This window comes from Cryptomeria japonica, chromosome 7, assembly GCF_030272615.1.
Source record: "Cryptomeria japonica chromosome 7, Sugi_1.0, whole genome shotgun sequence".
NCBI lineage: Eukaryota > Viridiplantae > Streptophyta > Pinopsida > Cupressales > Cupressaceae > Cryptomeria > Cryptomeria japonica.
In genome coordinates, this window is record NC_081411.1 from 760,308,422 (window position 1) to 760,326,525 (window position 18,104).

Here is an 18,104-nt window from a genome sequence, read left to right on the forward strand (position 1 = left end):
TGAGATTGTTACGATAAGTTGTGAAGTAGCAAATTTAATACATTGCTCAAATTTGATGGTGTATTCTTGTTTTGTTTTATGACTTGAATGGTCTCATTCTCTTCACTTAGAATAGATTTGCTTTCAAGTTGTTAGATGAACAAGATTTGATGGGATTGTTTATAGTGCAAGCCCTTGCTCATACCTTTTGTTAGTAGCTGATTGTTACTAACTTTTTAAGGTTAGTTTGAGCCTTTTATATTTGTGAACTTAACTTCGATCATTGGGTGGATATTGTTCTATGATGGTGTCCATTGGTGGTATGGAAACTCCCTTACAACCTTTGAAGATTGCACCGCCTTTGTGTAGTTGTCTTTTAGTGGTGAAGAAAAGTGTGGTTTCGTTTCACTTAAGCAATCCCTGTCTCCTTGTTCTTAGACTTAGATTAGATTAGAATAGTGTTTTTAAACCCTTTCCCATTTACTTTCAATACATTTTAAACTCGAAAAGTCCCCAAAAAGAGTCATTCAAAGCTAAATCATTCGCGAGTAAATTCCTTGAAAGTTGCGAAGTTGTTTAAACTTCTCTGAGTGTACGTAAGGCCCCTTGGATTACTAGTATATCACATCAGCCAACTGAGTCAAGCTTGTCGCATATAGGAACCTTGGATTCAATTGTCTAATCTTCCTGCAATCTTAGCACACAATCGCACTTTGATCAAGAGAGATCGAAGTGACCGTTAGGCAACTTTATTTTGTGTTCGACGCTGTCATAAAAACACGTCAACAGTATACTATGTTGTTTGCGTGTTGTGGTAGGCTTGCTGCCATTTCGTTCTATTTGTATACATTGTAGTTTGTAGTGTGGTTGAAGCACTGTATGCGCTCACCTTGCCCACTTTGGGATCTGGGTGATTAGAAAGTGTGAAGGAATTGAATATGCATTTTATATTTGAAAATTAAAAAAAAGTTGTAGGAAGGTTTGTTACATTTAGTATCATGTAGATCTCCTTGGGTTCAAGAGTGGTTTCAAAACAATGTGAGCTTCAACAAGGCATAACTCTATCATCCATTGAATCTAAAAACAAAGTAGTTGTGAGTGCTTGTTGTGATGTAGTTTGGTTATATAGAATCTTGATGTATTTTTAGCTTCTATAGCATACTTCTCCACTTCCCTATCACAGTTAGATAGTTTTGAAGTTGGTAAAGAATTTGGTGTATCATGCTTTGAGCAAGAACATCAAGATCCATCATCACTATTTTTGGCAATTGGTGGATAGTGAATAGATATATATCTTCATTCTACCCTTTTTAGGGGCAATTTATTGATTCAATGACTAAACCACTTGGTTGTGGTTATTTTTTTTCAAATTTTAGGACAAGTCGGAGATACTAGTGTATATTTTAGAATGTATTAGGATAATGATGTAATGAGTATATAGTTAGATGTAGGTCTTTAAATAAGGATATTGATGTTGTTACAACTCTCTAATGATCTTGTTTTAGTGTCACTAATATGGTAGTTGTAATATTAGCGTTGTTGATATAATAGAAAAATTCTAAATACATTTTGTATTGGCAAAAGTAATTTGGGATAAACTAAAGAATATCTATGAAGGAGACGACAAGATGAAGAAAGCTAAGCTTCATGCACAAGACAATTTGAGAGTTTGAAGTTGAAGGATGAAGAAAACATTGCCACCTGTTAAAGTTGTGAAATACAACCTCACAGAACCCAGTGAACACCTGTATGCAAATAACCTGTCACAACAATGGAAGGTTCACACAAAACACAAAGATTGCTTTGAAACCTCAGAGCAAGAATATGCAATAATAATAATCAGATTGTTAAGGAATACAAAGGGTTCAATCCTTATAAAAGGAGATCAAAACCTAAGAGGAAAACCCTAAAAGACAATTAATAATTAATAATGAATTAATTATTAATTTTCATAAGTTTAGCTTCCTAAATTTAGCTTAACTGAAATAGAGAAAAGGTGACTTAATTATTAAATCAATATGATTTAATTAATAAGTAAACTAATACCTTTTACTCTAACACCCCCCTTAAGATGAAATTAGGGAGAAGCTAAAAAAAACTAAGGACTAGATGCTAGAAAGCTAAAATGGGTCCCGACAACAAGGCCTGATGAGGTACCCAAGTACAACGAAATCTTTGTAAAATGGAGAAAAAGGAGAAAAACTTGTGGAAACAAAACTCCTCTCCAAGAAGGGATGGAAGTTCAAGTGAAGGACTAAGAAGCCTCCAAACAAGAATGTTCCAAAAGATAGGAACAAAAGATGAGCATGAAGAATCACTGAAGCATGAAGAAGCTGCAAATATTGCCGAAGAATGACTGCTATGATGCTGAAATAAGAACCTCCTCTGAAACAAAAGATGATTAGGATCAATAAGACATGAATCTGCCGCCGGAATCGTGAAAAATGGAGAAACTGGTGAAAAGTTATGAGCTCGAGACTGAAAACAACACCTCTGACTTCAAATGGCTGTAGAATGTACTAGCAACAAAAACATGTGATGAAACCCACAAATATGGAAAGTAGACAAAACCGGCTTTTTGACGACATCTCGTTTGCCAAAAAACGATATAATATGTCCAAGTTATGGCCAAAAGAAAAGAAATTACCCAACGTCGGAAAAAAACATTCTTCGACGGAAAAAATCACCATGCCGGAAAAGTGGTTGTTGGCGGAAGCTGGCCAGTTTTTTGTTTTTTTGGGGGGGGGAAGAGGTGCCGCCGACCTGCACTCCGGACGGCTGTGGTCCGTATGGACCTACAAGGGGTACGACCCCCGCCCCTTTTTTAAAAAAAAACTTTGTTTGCATAAAGCGCCTTTTTTGATAGATTTTTTTTTTGCAACAAATATTTTGGTTTAATTTTTTTGGAAAAAGAATAAACCAAAAAAAAAAAAAAAACCTGATTTTTCTCGAAGTGCGTGCAGATGGCTGTATAGGCAAATTTTTTGTCTCAGAGGTCAACAATGCCCAAAGTAGTCGAATTATATATCAAAATTTGTGGAATCGGCCTCCTTAAGCTAATTGTGAGGTCCTTTTGGGCCCAAATTGCTTCGAAAAATAGATACCCCCTTGGATCACAAAAAAAGTTGAATTTTCAAACTCTCACAGATCTGGCACCGTGAATCAAAAATTTACAAACAAAAGGTCAATCTTGACTATTTGAAACGTGTCGGATTCAATGGTGAGGTCCAAATCAACCCAAATTGCACAGAAGATCTGCTATAGGTAGAATCTCCCAATTTGAAGAACATGAAAGCCTCAAGTCTGAAGCTCTGATACCATGTTAAAGTTGTGAAATACAACCTCACAAAACTCAATGAACACCTGTAGGCAAATAACCTGCCACAACAATGGAAGATTGACACAAAACACAAAGATTGCTTTGAAACCCCAAGCAAGAATATGCAATAATAACAATCTGCCTGTACGCAAATAACCTGTCACAACAATGGAAGATTCACACAAAACACAAAGATTGCTTTGATTGTTATTATTGCATATTCTTGCTTTGGGGTTTCAAAGCAATCTTTGTGTTTTGTGTGAATCTTCCATTGTTGTGATAGGTTATTTGCATACATGTGTTCACTGGGTTTTGTGAGGTTGTATTTCACAACTTTAACACCACCTATTTGCTTCCCGTGGATGAACTTGTCAATACTAGAAGAGGTCTTGTTGAAAAGATTGAAGATTTTGTGATTGAGCCAAAGGTATTAAGGTCTTTCCCCTTGAGATTTGTTGTCAAAATTTTTGCTATTGAGGAGTTTTAATTGCAAATAAGTAGGACTTTTTTTTGTTAAATGTCCATATAAAAATAAAAGTAGTGATGATGAGGAAAAGCATAACATGAAGAAAGATAACAAACATCATCAAAATAAAAAGGACTACAAAAGGGTAGAGTGAGAAAAAGAAGAGCTTCACAAATAGAAGAAAAGCCTCTTTTCAAGAGGGAAGTAGTTGGCCCGAGGAGAGTTTGTCCTCTATTGGTAGAGAAGGGATTCTATTCATGGCAATTGAAGCAAAAAGATTATATCATGAAAAACGAAGACAAGGAAAAAGAAGAGGAGTTAGAAGGAGAAGAGAATGTTGATGGGGAAGTAGATTTGGAAGTAGAACCCATTGTTGGTTGAAAATTTTTTACACTTGGGTAAATATACAAAATTGTGGTTTCAACTACAGTGTGTGAGTAAAACTCTCCTAATTAAGGGAAGGCTCCCCCTATCTAACTACAACTTTAAAAATAAAATAGGATGAGACAACAATCTTTCTTCTTCTTACAAGAAAGTCAATATCCTAAGGTACCGGTTCTTCCCCTTTTGGCCTGAGTCCGGGTCCTGGTTCTTGCCCGGTCCTGGGTTCTCCCTGGGTTCCTCCCGGGTCCTTCCCAGGTGGCGGGGTTCCCTGTGGGTCCTGACGTAGGACCCACAGGGAACCCCGCCACCTGGGAAGGACCTGGGAGGAACCCAGGGAGAACCCAGGAGGACTTGGGTGAACCCAGGCTCGTGGGTTCCCAAAAACTGAGCCCACGGGTCAAATAAACAATAAAAAAGACTTTTTAAAATAGTTTTTTTAATAATAGAACTCTAATTCACCCCTTTATGACTTTTTAAAAAAGACTTGAAACTTGAATATTATCTTTTTTGCAAATTATGAATATGATATTAGACTTTAGTTATTAGTTTATTGATTACATTTGCAATATATGAATATTTATTGGTATTGGCAATTATGGATTTATGATTTATCATTTATGTATGGAAAGTCACATTGTATATTTTATTTTTGTATGGATTGTATATATTTAACATATATATAATGGGCGTATACATATATATATATACCCAATAATTTTTTGTTTTTGCTGAATGTGCACCCGAATCCAAACCTGAACTGGTAAGTTAGACAATATCCTTTTCTCTTCACAGAAAAGTGATAGCGATTTGATATAAAACAACAGTAACAACTTTCGAAATGAAATGAGAGAAAGGAAATGAAGTTTCCTGAAAGCTCAAAGACTTCCGTCACTTCCTTCGGGACGAGACAACAATATCAAGCTCAAAGACTTGATTATGTGAAGTCCTATCTACCCTTTTCTATACTAATTCTATCAAGAACAAATTATAACAGCTTAAAGACTGGAATATCTTTTTTCTTTTCTACTTAAAACAATGGGAAGTAGTATAAGCTCAAAGACTCATAGCTATTTCTCACAAAATCTACTTCTAAATTCTATTAAGAACAAGTGTAAGAACAAAGTCTTATTGCTTTTCCCAATAGAACTTTTACTTTAACTAAATTAATTTTGAATACTTGCAGCTCAAAGACTGCAAATCAGATTTGATTAAGTTTTCAAAGAAACACTTGCAAGAAAGGAAATATGGAACACAAACTCAAGAATGTAGCACAAAGACTCAAAGCATGAGCAATTTTCTTCTATTCCTTTCAATTCTTCAATTTACACATAAAAGCTCAAAGACTTCTTTGCTGCAAATTTGGTAGAGTTTTTGCTTGCTTTCCAAAAGATAAAAATTACAATAGACCCCTCAAGTATTTATAGAAGAGGCTCCCTTGAGAAAAAGGTGGGAGGATCCTAACTAACTTGAGAAATTCTCTCAACCACCAAGACTTATTCAATAACTAACTATGACTTATTCCAATTACAGTCCTAACTGAACACAACTTGTAGTTGCCTTACATGTAATTACAAAAGTGCAAGTAAAGACTTAACTTGCAATTTACAAAAGGTTTTTACATGTAACTTGTCAAAAGAAAAACTACAACTAAAAGATTACAAATCTGGAAAAATACAACTAAGGGTTGAAAAACACTTAAGCTGCAGCACGTGAAGACATGAATCCTTCAAACTTCTGGAAGATCATTCATATTTCATCAGGATCCGGTTCATGGGTGTTCTTGGCAACAATCATGGTCTTCACAATGGTATCATGGCATCGAAGGAGCGTAGAGTTGTTCTTTTCGAAGATGGACTGAATTTCATGCAAAAAGATTTGGTGTTTCATCAAAATTTGAATTGAAGCAGCTGAGAATTGTTCACTCCTCCATTCATTATGAATCCTCATCTGTAAATCTGCAAGAACTTCTTCTTTTGGTATCAGCTCTCCATCCTAACTTATCATGTTGCAAGAGGCCTTTTCACAATGAGAAACAATATCTTGGAAAACTTCACCCCGTAATCTCATTGAATCACCAATCTCCTCAATGAGGGATTTAAGAACAAGGGCCTTATTTTCAAGAAGCTCTTCAAATTCAAAGTACATGACCCTGGAAGGGATAATGGCATGCTCCTGTTGTTGGGGCATGGTGCGCCAGATTGTCAAACTACCTTCAACACTTTCCAGATTCTTCTTAAAAGCGTCGGAGGTATGACTTAATTTCTCTTCAATAGTCTCCAACTTAGACATCATCTAAAAAATATCTTTCAGCACTTGTGCACATAGATCATGAAGCTGATCAACCCAGGAATCCAATGCTTTACTTTTTGAGAAGCCCTTTCAACACTACGAATTGATTCTCGTGCCTCGGTAGAACTTGAAGGATTAGTCACCTCATGTTTTGTGATTTTACGAACAGCTGCAACAAGTTGTTGGTTGTCCTCTTCTAGCTTGTCTTTCTTAGCTAAAAGTTCATCGCACCGCCGTACCAGTGAAGCTACAGAAAACTGAGCATCATGTTTAATCACCTCATGCGTTTGCTTACCCAATTCTATCCTTGTAACTTTGTAATCAGCAGCTGACATCTCTTCAAGTGGCTTATCTACAAGAGGTTCAACAATTTCAGCTACCTTCATCTTGTTGCTGTCAACAGTTACCCTAGAGATAGTCTTGGCCTTTTTAGCAACCTTGGGTCTAGACTGTTTAAGTTGCTGATAATCAAAGGCATCAGGTGAGATTTCTTGCTTCTTCCTTTTTGGGGTAAAAGAACTAAGCCACGGAGGTAAAGTCATCAACTCTCCTTCAATAACAATTGCAAGCGAAGGAGAAGCAGTTTCTGTTTGAACAACTGTGGTCATCCTAGGAGGAGTGTCTGTTTGGATGGCGACCACGGTTTGCTGAGTGACCAATGGGCATGAAGATTGCCTCATAAATTCTTCAAAGCCAGAAGTGGAGGTATCAATCTTTGACAGCTGGATACATGTAGGAGTATCTTCAGGAACTTCTAGCACACTCTCTTGTTGATGATCAGGGGGCGACTTGTATGCTGAAATAGGAACAACATTCTGAGGAGACTCTTCCACCATTGTGTCAGAAGGAGAAAGGGGCGTCTCAATGGAAACTGAGGAAGGGATCTCATGAGGTGAGTCCGAAGCTGGAGACTTAGGAGTATCATCAGATTGCTGCCATTCTTCTGGATTATCAAGATCGATCACCTGAACATGAAACCGTGACTTTTCCTTCCCACAAACTATCGTCTCCTCAGGAGGAAGCACTACAGCCCGACTAAGGCACAATTTGATCTTGGTGCCAGAAGATGATGCACCTTCCTTGTTGTCCACCTGAATCTTAGACTTACATCCAAGAGGCTTCGTAGAATTATCTTCTTTTCCAACCTTGATTTTGATGAGTCTAACACCATTACTTTACAACCAAGCGTTGGTGTTAGCCAAGATAGGCTGAAATCTCTCAAGAATGGATATGCACTCCTTTTTTTGACCATTGGATTAAAGGAAGTGGAGCTTCCTCAACCCTTTATGAAATATATTCAGGATCAAGTACATGCTCATCGTCAATCATCCGTTGTGGAATATCCACCAAGTTCAAATCAACAACTTGCTCAAGAGTAAGCCTGTAGTAATCCATCTTCAGAATTTCCACTTCTGTACAAAGATCTACCCAGATATCCTCAATACGATGCACGTGCATGAAGGATTTTTTGATCTTTTCCTTCATACCCCGGTAATCAAAATCAGCTCTGGACTTAAACCTTTTGAGGTTAATTTCCTGCATCTCAGTCTCCATAGCCTTGGTTTTGACGGATGTGAAAAGAGAATACTAGCCAATTTTCAATGGGTTTGTTGTAGAAATCCCCATTCCAACTTTATGTTTGACAGACTGATGAGCGTGGACAACCATGATCTGTCTTCCCAACTCCATAAGAATGATCTTATCAGTTGGGTATCTAGGGAGCATGTATGGCTGTCCACTATAACATCCGACTCTCATATAGGTAAAGGTCGGGAATTGAAGAAACAAGCATCCATACTTATTCACTCTTTCCCATGCCTCATCTGATACCCTTTTGTTCTTCAGAGTTTTGTCAAACTGACACATGAAGTAACCGAATAATGCATCTTGAACTCTTCTAAAATGCAATCTGCTGGGTCTCTAAGGCAGCTGATCATAGTATTCCCATACCGGTATAAGCGAGCGGTCACCCTTGGTAGAAAGACCAGGGAAATGTTTGAGTGATGCTACCAAATACACTAAGTATGAATTCATGTAGAAATTCATGGTGGAAGGAACTGCTGCAAGTTGTTCGCACAAGGCATTGCTGATGACTTCTCCCCATGATATATGATGGGACTGCCTTATGAACATGACGAACTGGCACATCCAGAGCTCAAAAACATTAGAATGTTCAAGACCCATTATCTTGCTGAGGAGGGTTATGATGTCTCCAATCTCCCATTTGAAGTCACAACAGTATAACTTAGCCCACCTTGAGAAGGTGGCTCGTGGCTCATGAATCCACCTGTTAATATGACGTTTGCAGTCCTTCTTCCTTTTCACATAGTACTCAGCTGCACTATCTTTGGAGATTTCCATATAAACAGGTGCCGGTGGTATTTTGAAGACTTTCTCAATTGTGTTTGTGTCAAGGCAGATTATTGCTTCGCCATCATCATTTTTAATGGTTCTTGTCTCCTTGTCAAAGTGATGGGCGCAAGCGAGAACAAATTCAGGTTCTAGGGCAGCCACTAGAAAAGAAGATGAGTGATGGATATGGCTGTCCAACAACCGCTGCATATTGCTATCCTGCGGATCCTCCACCCTCTTTACAAATTCTGACATGTCCACATGCCCTATCTTTGTATCTTTTATGCGATCCAAAGGAGAAGAGACTTGAGAAGGAGAAACCTCATTTTGGTACTTATCATATTTATACTTCATCTTCTTCGGAATTAGAGATGACGGTAAATCTGACATTAAAGGACAACCTGGTATACTGCGATGAAGACTTAAAAGTGTTAAGGCAACATCATAATCAGCTGCAACTAACATTTTTCCTTTTTCAAATGGGAAGAACTCCAACCCTTGCACTTCACGATTTTGTGATAGAAAGAGGGGAAATAAATGGGAAATGCGAGGAATCTTGACTTTGACCAATTTTGGATCTTGGGGAAAATTTTACAAGTATACAAGTTTGGGAAGAATGCATATGTAATCGGATTTTTAAAACCCGAATGCAAGTATACTTGCAGGAATTAGACTAGTGGGAAATGACGTGAACAAAAAGTACGGATATAGGCGTTATGGGTGGATAAAAATGGAAAGACTTTGGGAATGACATTTTCATGAAAATGGGAAGAAATTTGAACATGCAATCCGGTTTTAAAAACCTGATTTCGGAAGGATGGGCATTTTTCATCTTTGCAACTTGGAATTTCAACAAAAGATGGTTAAAAAATTTTAACCGTAAAGGAAGAACAATGATTTCATCCAACTTGTAATCGGGATTTAAAATCCCGAATACAAGTAAAGAGGGAAAATGGGGAAGATCAATGCAATTCAAAAATTGCTTATCAAGGAGGAAATTCTCTCACAAACCGATTTTTGGGGAAAAAACAACATATTTACAAATTTACAACTAAAAGGGAAAATAAGAAAACAAGAAAACAAGAAAATGAAACAAGAAAAAGGAAAGAAATCATACCTCGCTCCAATCTGAAAATGCTTCTTCAACAAGATGATTAATCTTTGAATGAAGAAAACAATCCCTTAAATAAGCAATGAATGAACTCCTGTTGACGTGTCTGAAATCGCATTGCTGCAGACTCCATACGGCCAACGCAGAATAGAATAACCAGTTGAGTATCCTATCCTCTCTTGAGATAAGGAAGTCCCTAATGCTGTTTTTGGTTTGATTAAAGGGGACGACCTCAAGGTTTTTTTTGTCAGGTCTTGATGTAATGTCCCCACCTTTTTAGCATCTCATTGGAGTTCTTAGCTTTTACATTCTCCGAAGGCTAAGTGGAGAAATAAGGAGAAATTGATTAAATTAATTTCTTATTAAGTCATTAAATAAAATAAAATTAAAAAAAGGTGACTTTATATTTAATTAATTTAATTAAAAGTGACTTAAGTGATTTATTTAAATATTTTAATGTTATTATAAAGTTATAAAGTAACTTTATAATAATAAAGTCACTTTAATATTATAATGTGTGAATATGTCTTTAATCCCACATTGGCCAAGAAAGTGTTCGAGCTCTCATAAGAAAGAATAAGAAGGGACTTAAGAGCTCATTTTATATCATCCATCCAAAGAATTGATATTTGTTTGTTATGAACTTGGGAGAAGAAGCCAAGGGTTTCTGATTCAGTCAGCCATTGGAGAGTGACAATTCTTCAGTGTTGCAACCATTTGAGGTGGTGAAATATCCACTAAATTTGGCATTTCAGGAGAGCTTCATTCTGGAGTTCTATTTGGGCTTTAAAAAGAAGGGAAGACATCTAGGGTATGCAGATTTTCGAATATATATTAATTGCAGACCTACAGTTTCATTTGGCAGCCATTAAAAATCAGAATTGAAGCAATCATTTCAAAATACAATTGCTGCTACAGTACCCGCGCTACAGTAAACGCTACAGTACCACCGTACGGACTGCTACAGTACAGCGTGAACAGTACCACGTGAATAGTGCCTCCATACGGATTGCTACAGTACCGCGTGAACAGTAATTTTTTCAAAAAAATTAAAATTTGCAGTTGGCAGATTTTTTTCAACTACTGGGACAGCAAAAATCAGGTTTTTATCTTACATTGTAATGAATTTGTTTTCCAGGCATATTGGCCATAAAACAGAACAAACATTCCCTTGATAGTTTCGTAAATTAATTCCAGCAGTAATATTATTGTTCCAGTATTATTTTAAGCATAGGAGTTTATTCCAGTATTGTTTCATTGCTCATTATTACCAAAAAAACACAAAAAAATCTATAAACATTCAAAAACCAAAACAAATTCAAATCTATTGCATTCAAAAGAAACAGTCAGCAGAGGAGAGCCAAGTTGGGTTCTTACACTTGACTACGGGATTACTCAGTGGTCTGATGTGTTTTTGCTGGAAACACAGGGGGGACTTACGTTGGATGGGTAATTTATAGATAAGTTCCCTGGAACTTTTATAATTTTTTATCAAATCATTTCGGTTAAGTTGATACTGTTTTAATGGGATTGTAGATTTTCTGGATAAAAAAGGGGAAAAAGGAGGGAAGGATAGGGAGAGAGAGAGACATGAAATGTAAATTCTAACTAAGATAGCAAATTCAGTCAAGCGGACAGACACCTCCAAGAAACTAGATTAAACATCACCAGCTACTTAAGCACAATGTTTGCATAAATCCAGTGCAATCTTCAAAGGAAAACAAGGTTTTCATGTTATCAAGTACAACATTAGAACTTTTACATTCATAGTGAGTGTTCAATAACCGAACTAAGCATGAAAGGTCCAGATTAACCATGTAGAAAGAAAGACAGTCAGTCGTTTCCTAATGGTGTGGACCGCAAGGATTCTATCAGATGCTTGCTTGAAAATGCTATGTAAAAGAAATAAACATAACTGAAAAATTTCTAAATTAAGTGAAGGAGACCATGCACTCACAAGGAAACTTGAAAACAGTCTTAATCTTTGCATTAATTCCTGTAAAATTTTGCCAGAGCTTTTGCAACAATCTAAGAACTTACAAAATGAGGGAAAACCAGTCCCTTAAATAGGCTTCAAAACAGGATGAATGGCCTAGATTTAATTTAAACAAGTGGCCCAGATTCATCCATAAAACATGGCTGCCCATACCCATAAATGGGAGGCAAATATCAACAACCACCCCAAAATGGGCAATAACTACCCAAAAAGGATAATTACAGCAATTTGAAATAATCCAAAAAGGTGCATTAATAAAGTTTTACATTTGTTGACCAAAAGTCAAATGTCAGTTTTTGGTGCAAAAGTGCACTTTTAAGATTTAGAGGGAAAAAGGTACTTTTGAGAAATCACTTTCTCTATCTCAGTCTCACACTCCTTTTCTAGAAATTGATCTTCGCCATGCAAATATTTCCGCCATAGATCACGACCTGCTGCCCGTTCCTCATGAACGTATTCTTGGAACCTGATGTATAACTGGAAGAGCAGACTGAATGGAGGCATGGGAGGATGGCGAATTTTGTATTGCATGCCTTCAAGATACTGGTCCACGTGCTTTAAACCGTCCTTCCAGCTGGAGCGATTACGCTCAAAGCATAATATGTTTGAATGGAATTGACCAACAAAACTCAAGTCCTTAGCGGAATAGGTAATCCTATCCGTTCCCAATCTTTCTTTCCAGTCCGGCTGGATTGCATCATTGGACAAGTCATTTATCCATCCCGAAACCATTGATCGGAGGATGGTCTTACCTAGTTCTTGCATGTTTCCCAGAATCACTTCACATGCGTTACTCTCTTTGTCAATAATTTCTTTGGTGTCGGTTTTCATGGTGATAGTCTAGTACCATTCCTTAAGAGTACTGATGCTATGAGGATCTAGGATGGTAGACAATTTAGGAATCTGTGCATGCATCCAGAAAAGAGCTCTCATGAGGGGAAGGGTAGTGGCAGCCACTTCGTGCATGTGGAGGGATTCCCTCTTTACCTCTAATAACTTGACTAGAGTGAGCTCTCGATGGCGGGCCATCTCTTTTACTTCCTTAAGGATTCGCTCTCCCCTTTTCTTAATGTCTTGTATCCATTCCCTGACGGCCCTTGCGGTGTCTCGTACTCCTTTAAACTTTGTTGTGGTCCTTTGCGCCAATGCCGTCGGGGGAATATGGGATTCAGAGGCATTGTGTAGTGGCCTTAGGAGCTGATCGATGTATCCCTCGGCTTGCTCAGCACGAGCCCGATACATGTCCTTTTCAACTATTATCTCTTCGAGCTACCTGAGTATATTCTGCACTGAATCCTTAAATTCTTCTTTTTCTTGCTCTTTAGTGGCTTGTCCGATGGGGACAGTTGTGATGCTGTAATTTGCCAGTGTAATCTGATCTGTTGGCTTGTCTACAGGCGGGGTGGCAATGTGGAGAGTGCGGTTCCTTTGCTCGTCTTTGGTCACTCTAGAATATGCCTTGGGCTTTTTCTTCCCCTTAGCTTTTGCTTGGTCTATGCATGAGAAGATATCCTCTAGATCAATAGGTGGTTTGGTGGCGGCCTTGCGCTGGGCTCTAGCAATCAACCATTCTTGAGGCACTGTCTGGACTGATAATAAGGTTAAGTCTGCATTCTGTTCTTTGACGTTCTTAGCCGACTTACCACAGATTTGCAGCTGCTCTGCTACCGAAGGAGTGAAAGAGGTGCGAAGTTCTTTGCTTGCAGCTGAATTTTCTCCTATTTCATTGAACAACTGTCTGACGTCTTCATGGGATGGTTGTTCTTCATTTCTTTCGAGCTCATGAGTCTCATCTATCCTTTGCTCTCCTTTGACGGTGGAGTCATCTTTGGCTATATTGTGGAGCAGCAACTCGTGGCGGCTCTGTTGAGTGGGTTCATGCACTTTGACCCCCTGGGTGGATGGAATCTCTCCTTCCTCTATTTGGTTGTCCAGTTCGGTCGATTCAAGGGCTCTTAGCTCAGCTTCTAGCATGTCAGGCGCGAGAGGATCATCAGTTCCAAACACATCAATGTCACTTTGAGAAGGTGGAGTAGATATATAATCTAATTCCACTACATCGTCGGACGAACTAGGGTCCTTTGACGATGACGTGACCTTTGGTCTCCTTATAGGAATCTTCTCCCTTCTTGTTCTTTTGGACGTCTGAGTCCCTCTGCAAGCCTTAGCTTTCTTTCTCTTCTCTGGTTTCTCAATTTCTTCCCTGGGTGGACTAGACGTTCCCTCATCTTCGGAGGACTGAGAATCAAGGCTACCCATTAGGTGGTAGGTGAATTGGACTCCTTCATGTATTAGCCTCTCAATCTGCTGATGTAACCATTGATCTGTGTACCTTGCTGGGGTTGCCATGAGTGCCTCGAAATCAGTGATTGGGTCCTGGGACCAATCAACGCTTGGCAAGAGATGCCTTACTGCTTCAAATTCTCAGACCTGGAGGCAATTCCCAGAATCTGTGAGCTGATTTGGGACCTGACGGTATTCAAAGAGTCGCATTTGCTGCACACTCAGTCTAGAATATTCCTGCCTCCGGACCTCCTCTCAATCTGCTGATGTAACCATTGATCTGTGTACCTTGCTGGGGCTGCCATGAGTGCCTCGAAATCAGTGATTGGGTCCTGGGACCAATCAACGCCTGGCAAGAGATGCCTTACTGCTTCAAATTCTCGGACCTGGAGGCAATTCCCAGAATCTGTGAGCTGATCTGGGACCTGACGGTATTCAAAGAGTCGCATTTGCTGCACACTTAGTCTAGAATATTCTCGCCTCCAGACCTCGTAGTCATCAGAGCAATTCTTCCAATATTCTTCAACTAATTCCTTTGCTCTGTACCGCCTACCATAGGCTCTCTTCGCCAGATTATCATGATCGAAGTATTTTCTCGGAAAATGGTCTTGTAGACCATAAGAGGCGAGCTCTGCGAGGGATTCCTCTGCTAGTGTGGGAGTCCTCAGGTGGACATCCTAATTGCCTATGACCATGGGGAACGTGAATCCAGCCTGCTTACTTTCTTTGAGTAAGATGTCGGTCGGGCGTGACTGCCTTGCAACCTCCATAAGAATTATTTTGTCGGTTGGATACCATGGAAGTCGGAGAGGGGCACCATCAAAGCCCACTATTCGGATGTAGGAGAACCTTGGGAACTGAATGAACCAGGCTCCATACCTCTGTACTAGAATAGTAGCTTGCTCCGAGAGCCTTATATGTAATCCTCCCTGCATTAGCCTGACCAAGCGCATTGTGAAGGCGTCATTGACGCGCTCATACTGGCCAATTGCATAAGCTGGGCTGCTCTTTTCCCTCTGAGCTATATCTTGGTAATGCAGTTGTGGGTAACAATCATAGACCTTCACTTGACCAGGCCCATTCCCAATTTCACCTTTCATTATTAAACCTGGCAGCGGCTGGTTCTTGGCAAACATGTAGACTAAATAAGAGGTCATAGTGAAGTATTTTTTCGTTTCAAGCTCTATTAGCTGAGTGTGGATGTTGTCGCTTATGATCTGGGCCCAGTCAAACTTAGACTTCCCAACGAAGACTTGTTTTGTCAAATAGAACATCCACTCTTCAAAGTAGTTGGATTTAGGAAGTCCCATGACTCGGCTGAGTAATGTGACCATATCCCCATGCTCATTATGAAAATCACTTCGTGGGGTCTTCTTCCCAATTCTGGCGCTCGAAAGCCTCCTCTCTTTGTACCATTCTTCATTGATTAATGCTCTGCATCGGGCCGGATTCATGTCATATGCCCCCTGTGATTCGTCTATAGTTGTAGCCGTGGGATTGTTTGGAAGGAGAATGTCAAATGTATCGCCAATGGCTTCAGGAGTGAAGTTGGCGATGGTCATGTTCTCAAGGAGCACTAGTCTGGAATTTGGCTAATAATGTCGGGCAGCCTCTACCACTAACTCATAGTTTTGTACTGCTGGAGGAAATCCTGCCGCTTGGGCGATGCCACTTTCCACCATCTGTCTAGGCTTGCCATATGCGTTAGGTGAGAAGACCCGATTCTTGATGTCTTGAATGTCAATATGGCCAAGGTCGGTATCACCGACATTGTCCCAGACACTCTGCACTTTTGACTCCCTCAATCCTCCTCTCTGATATTGATACTTCATCCTTTCAACCTTGCGTGGGATATTTGATTTGGATACTCGCAATCTCTCGGCTGTAGCGGGCGTCTTTGATGATTCTACCGCCGACTTAGGCATTTATCCTGCATAGTCGGACACGGATTACGAGGTGATACAAAAGAAGTAAGGCGAGTTAGATAGAAAATACTCTAGCATTCAAGGGTTAATTCAAAATTTAGATTGGGCATGGAGCGACATTTCTAGCTAAAAGGGCTTGATCAATTTTAACCACAGTATTCATGAAGATTTTAATCGCGAACTTATACTTAAGCACTTTCTGGATTTCGGATTAATTTTCAATAGAGACAAAGCATGAAAAAATTCTCCTAAGTTTGAAAATGCGATTTCTGGTTAAATCTTAGAAGTGAATTCTAAATTTTGATTGCTTTGAACAACGTTTTACAAGTGAAAGAGATGCAGATTTCGAAAATTTAGGCATTTTAATTAGATTTCGCACATACGTTTGTTTGATTTATAAGCATTTCAGATGATCAAGGAAGACAGAGCGTACTTACCTGACGAAAACCGATGGCGAAGAATTGCCCGACCTTGCTGCGTGAAGGCGAATGGACATTTCTGCAAAGTTTCGAATTCCAACGGTTATCTCCTTGATTTAAATTTTTCGTGGTCGTTGGATGAAAGAGAATTTATCATTTTAAATGGTTTCACCCTGGGTAATTGGCAATCTGAACTTGAATGATTTGGGATAGTTTATGCAGCGTTTTACCTTGAATTACTTTGGATCGCGCGAAATTAGCTTTCCTTCCCTTTCAAAATCGGACGTGATCTCTTTTACATGAAACGCAGCAGCATGGAGGGGGTTTTTCAAATGTGAATGGCGTTTATCTTCTCATTTTCGGACCTTTTGGAGAGTTTTGTAAATTCTGTGTCTATCTCCCAACTCGCGGCCTTGGGGAGATGGAGGCCCTTTGAAATTTAAACTTTGCTTTTATTTTAACCTTAAGGGCGAACTTCAGACCCTATGACACCTCTAGCAAATCATACAAACCTCGGAGCTATGGCGTTCTTCGCGATTTTCGCGCCTTTGGAGAATTTCGGAGCATCCACTAACCTTACGCCTATGGGATTTTGGAGATTTTACCAGAACTTTGGAGTTTCCGACCTGGACTCCTCTATGCAAACTTCAGAGCATTCATCGCGTTTGGGATTTTGGAGATTTAGGCTTTTGGCAAGTTGAAAGACTTTCGAACTTTTAAACATGTTTCGTAATAAACTTCGGACCCTAGGCCCATGTTTGCAAGTTGCCGCCTTTTCGAATTTCGGAGCTTCAGCGCCTTCTGCGATTTTTTGGAGTTTTTGCGATTTTTGCAATTCATTCAAAATTTCGGACCTAAAGTATGATTTTGCAAATTTTGGAGTTCTTGAACCCTTTTGCAATTTTGCCAAAATTTCAAATTTCGGAGCTAGGGTCCGAAATTGAAGTTTTAAGGAGGTTGTCCTCATTTTTGTTTTCAAAAATAAAGGACCACTACGGTTAAATTTTTATGAAAAAATTGAAACTTTTACTCTATGGCATGCTTCCCGAGGCAGAATTTCGACTAATCCTTGGACTGGCTTGATCCTCAGTCCATTCTCGAACTACTTTCGAATTTCGTCCAATTCTGGGTTCGTTTGCTATGCCTTTCCTTCAATTTTGGGTTTTAAAACCTAGACTACAGGTGGAGAATTTTCTTCAAACTGCAAGTTTTAATGATATTCATTGTTATGGTCTTTGTAGGGGAATTTTTGATCAATTACATGTGCACTTTTGTTTTAAATATGTCACTTGTAATTTATTTTAAGTTTCCCCTTTAATGTTTTTATCTTTTTATTGTTTTTTGGTCATTTTTAGTTAAAATAGGGATTTTTTGACCCAACTGCAAGTAAACTTGCAGTTTGTTCAAAAAACCCCTACTTTAATGGTTTTCACATGTAATAGGGATTTTAAATCCCCATTACATATGTGCAAGTGTTTTTAACTTGTTGTAGAGATTTTATTTCCCTTTTACAAGTATTTTTAAACTTGCAGTTTGTCTTTTAAAACCCGATTTTGACATAAAAGTGCATTTTTGACAATT

At 38.9% G+C, this 18,104-nt stretch overlaps 1 protein-coding gene and 1 pseudogene across 1 annotated transcript in view; one reads left to right on the forward strand and one right to left on the reverse strand.

Moving 5' to 3' along the window:
• Nucleotides 1-18,104, forward strand: part of LOC131030073 (uncharacterized) — a 145,056-nt gene that overhangs the window by 86,688 nt on the left and 40,264 nt on the right. The window lies entirely within an intron of this gene.
• Nucleotides 1-18,104, reverse strand: part of LOC131856991 (putative glycerol-3-phosphate transporter 4) — a 58,542-nt pseudogene that overhangs the window by 18,460 nt on the left and 21,978 nt on the right.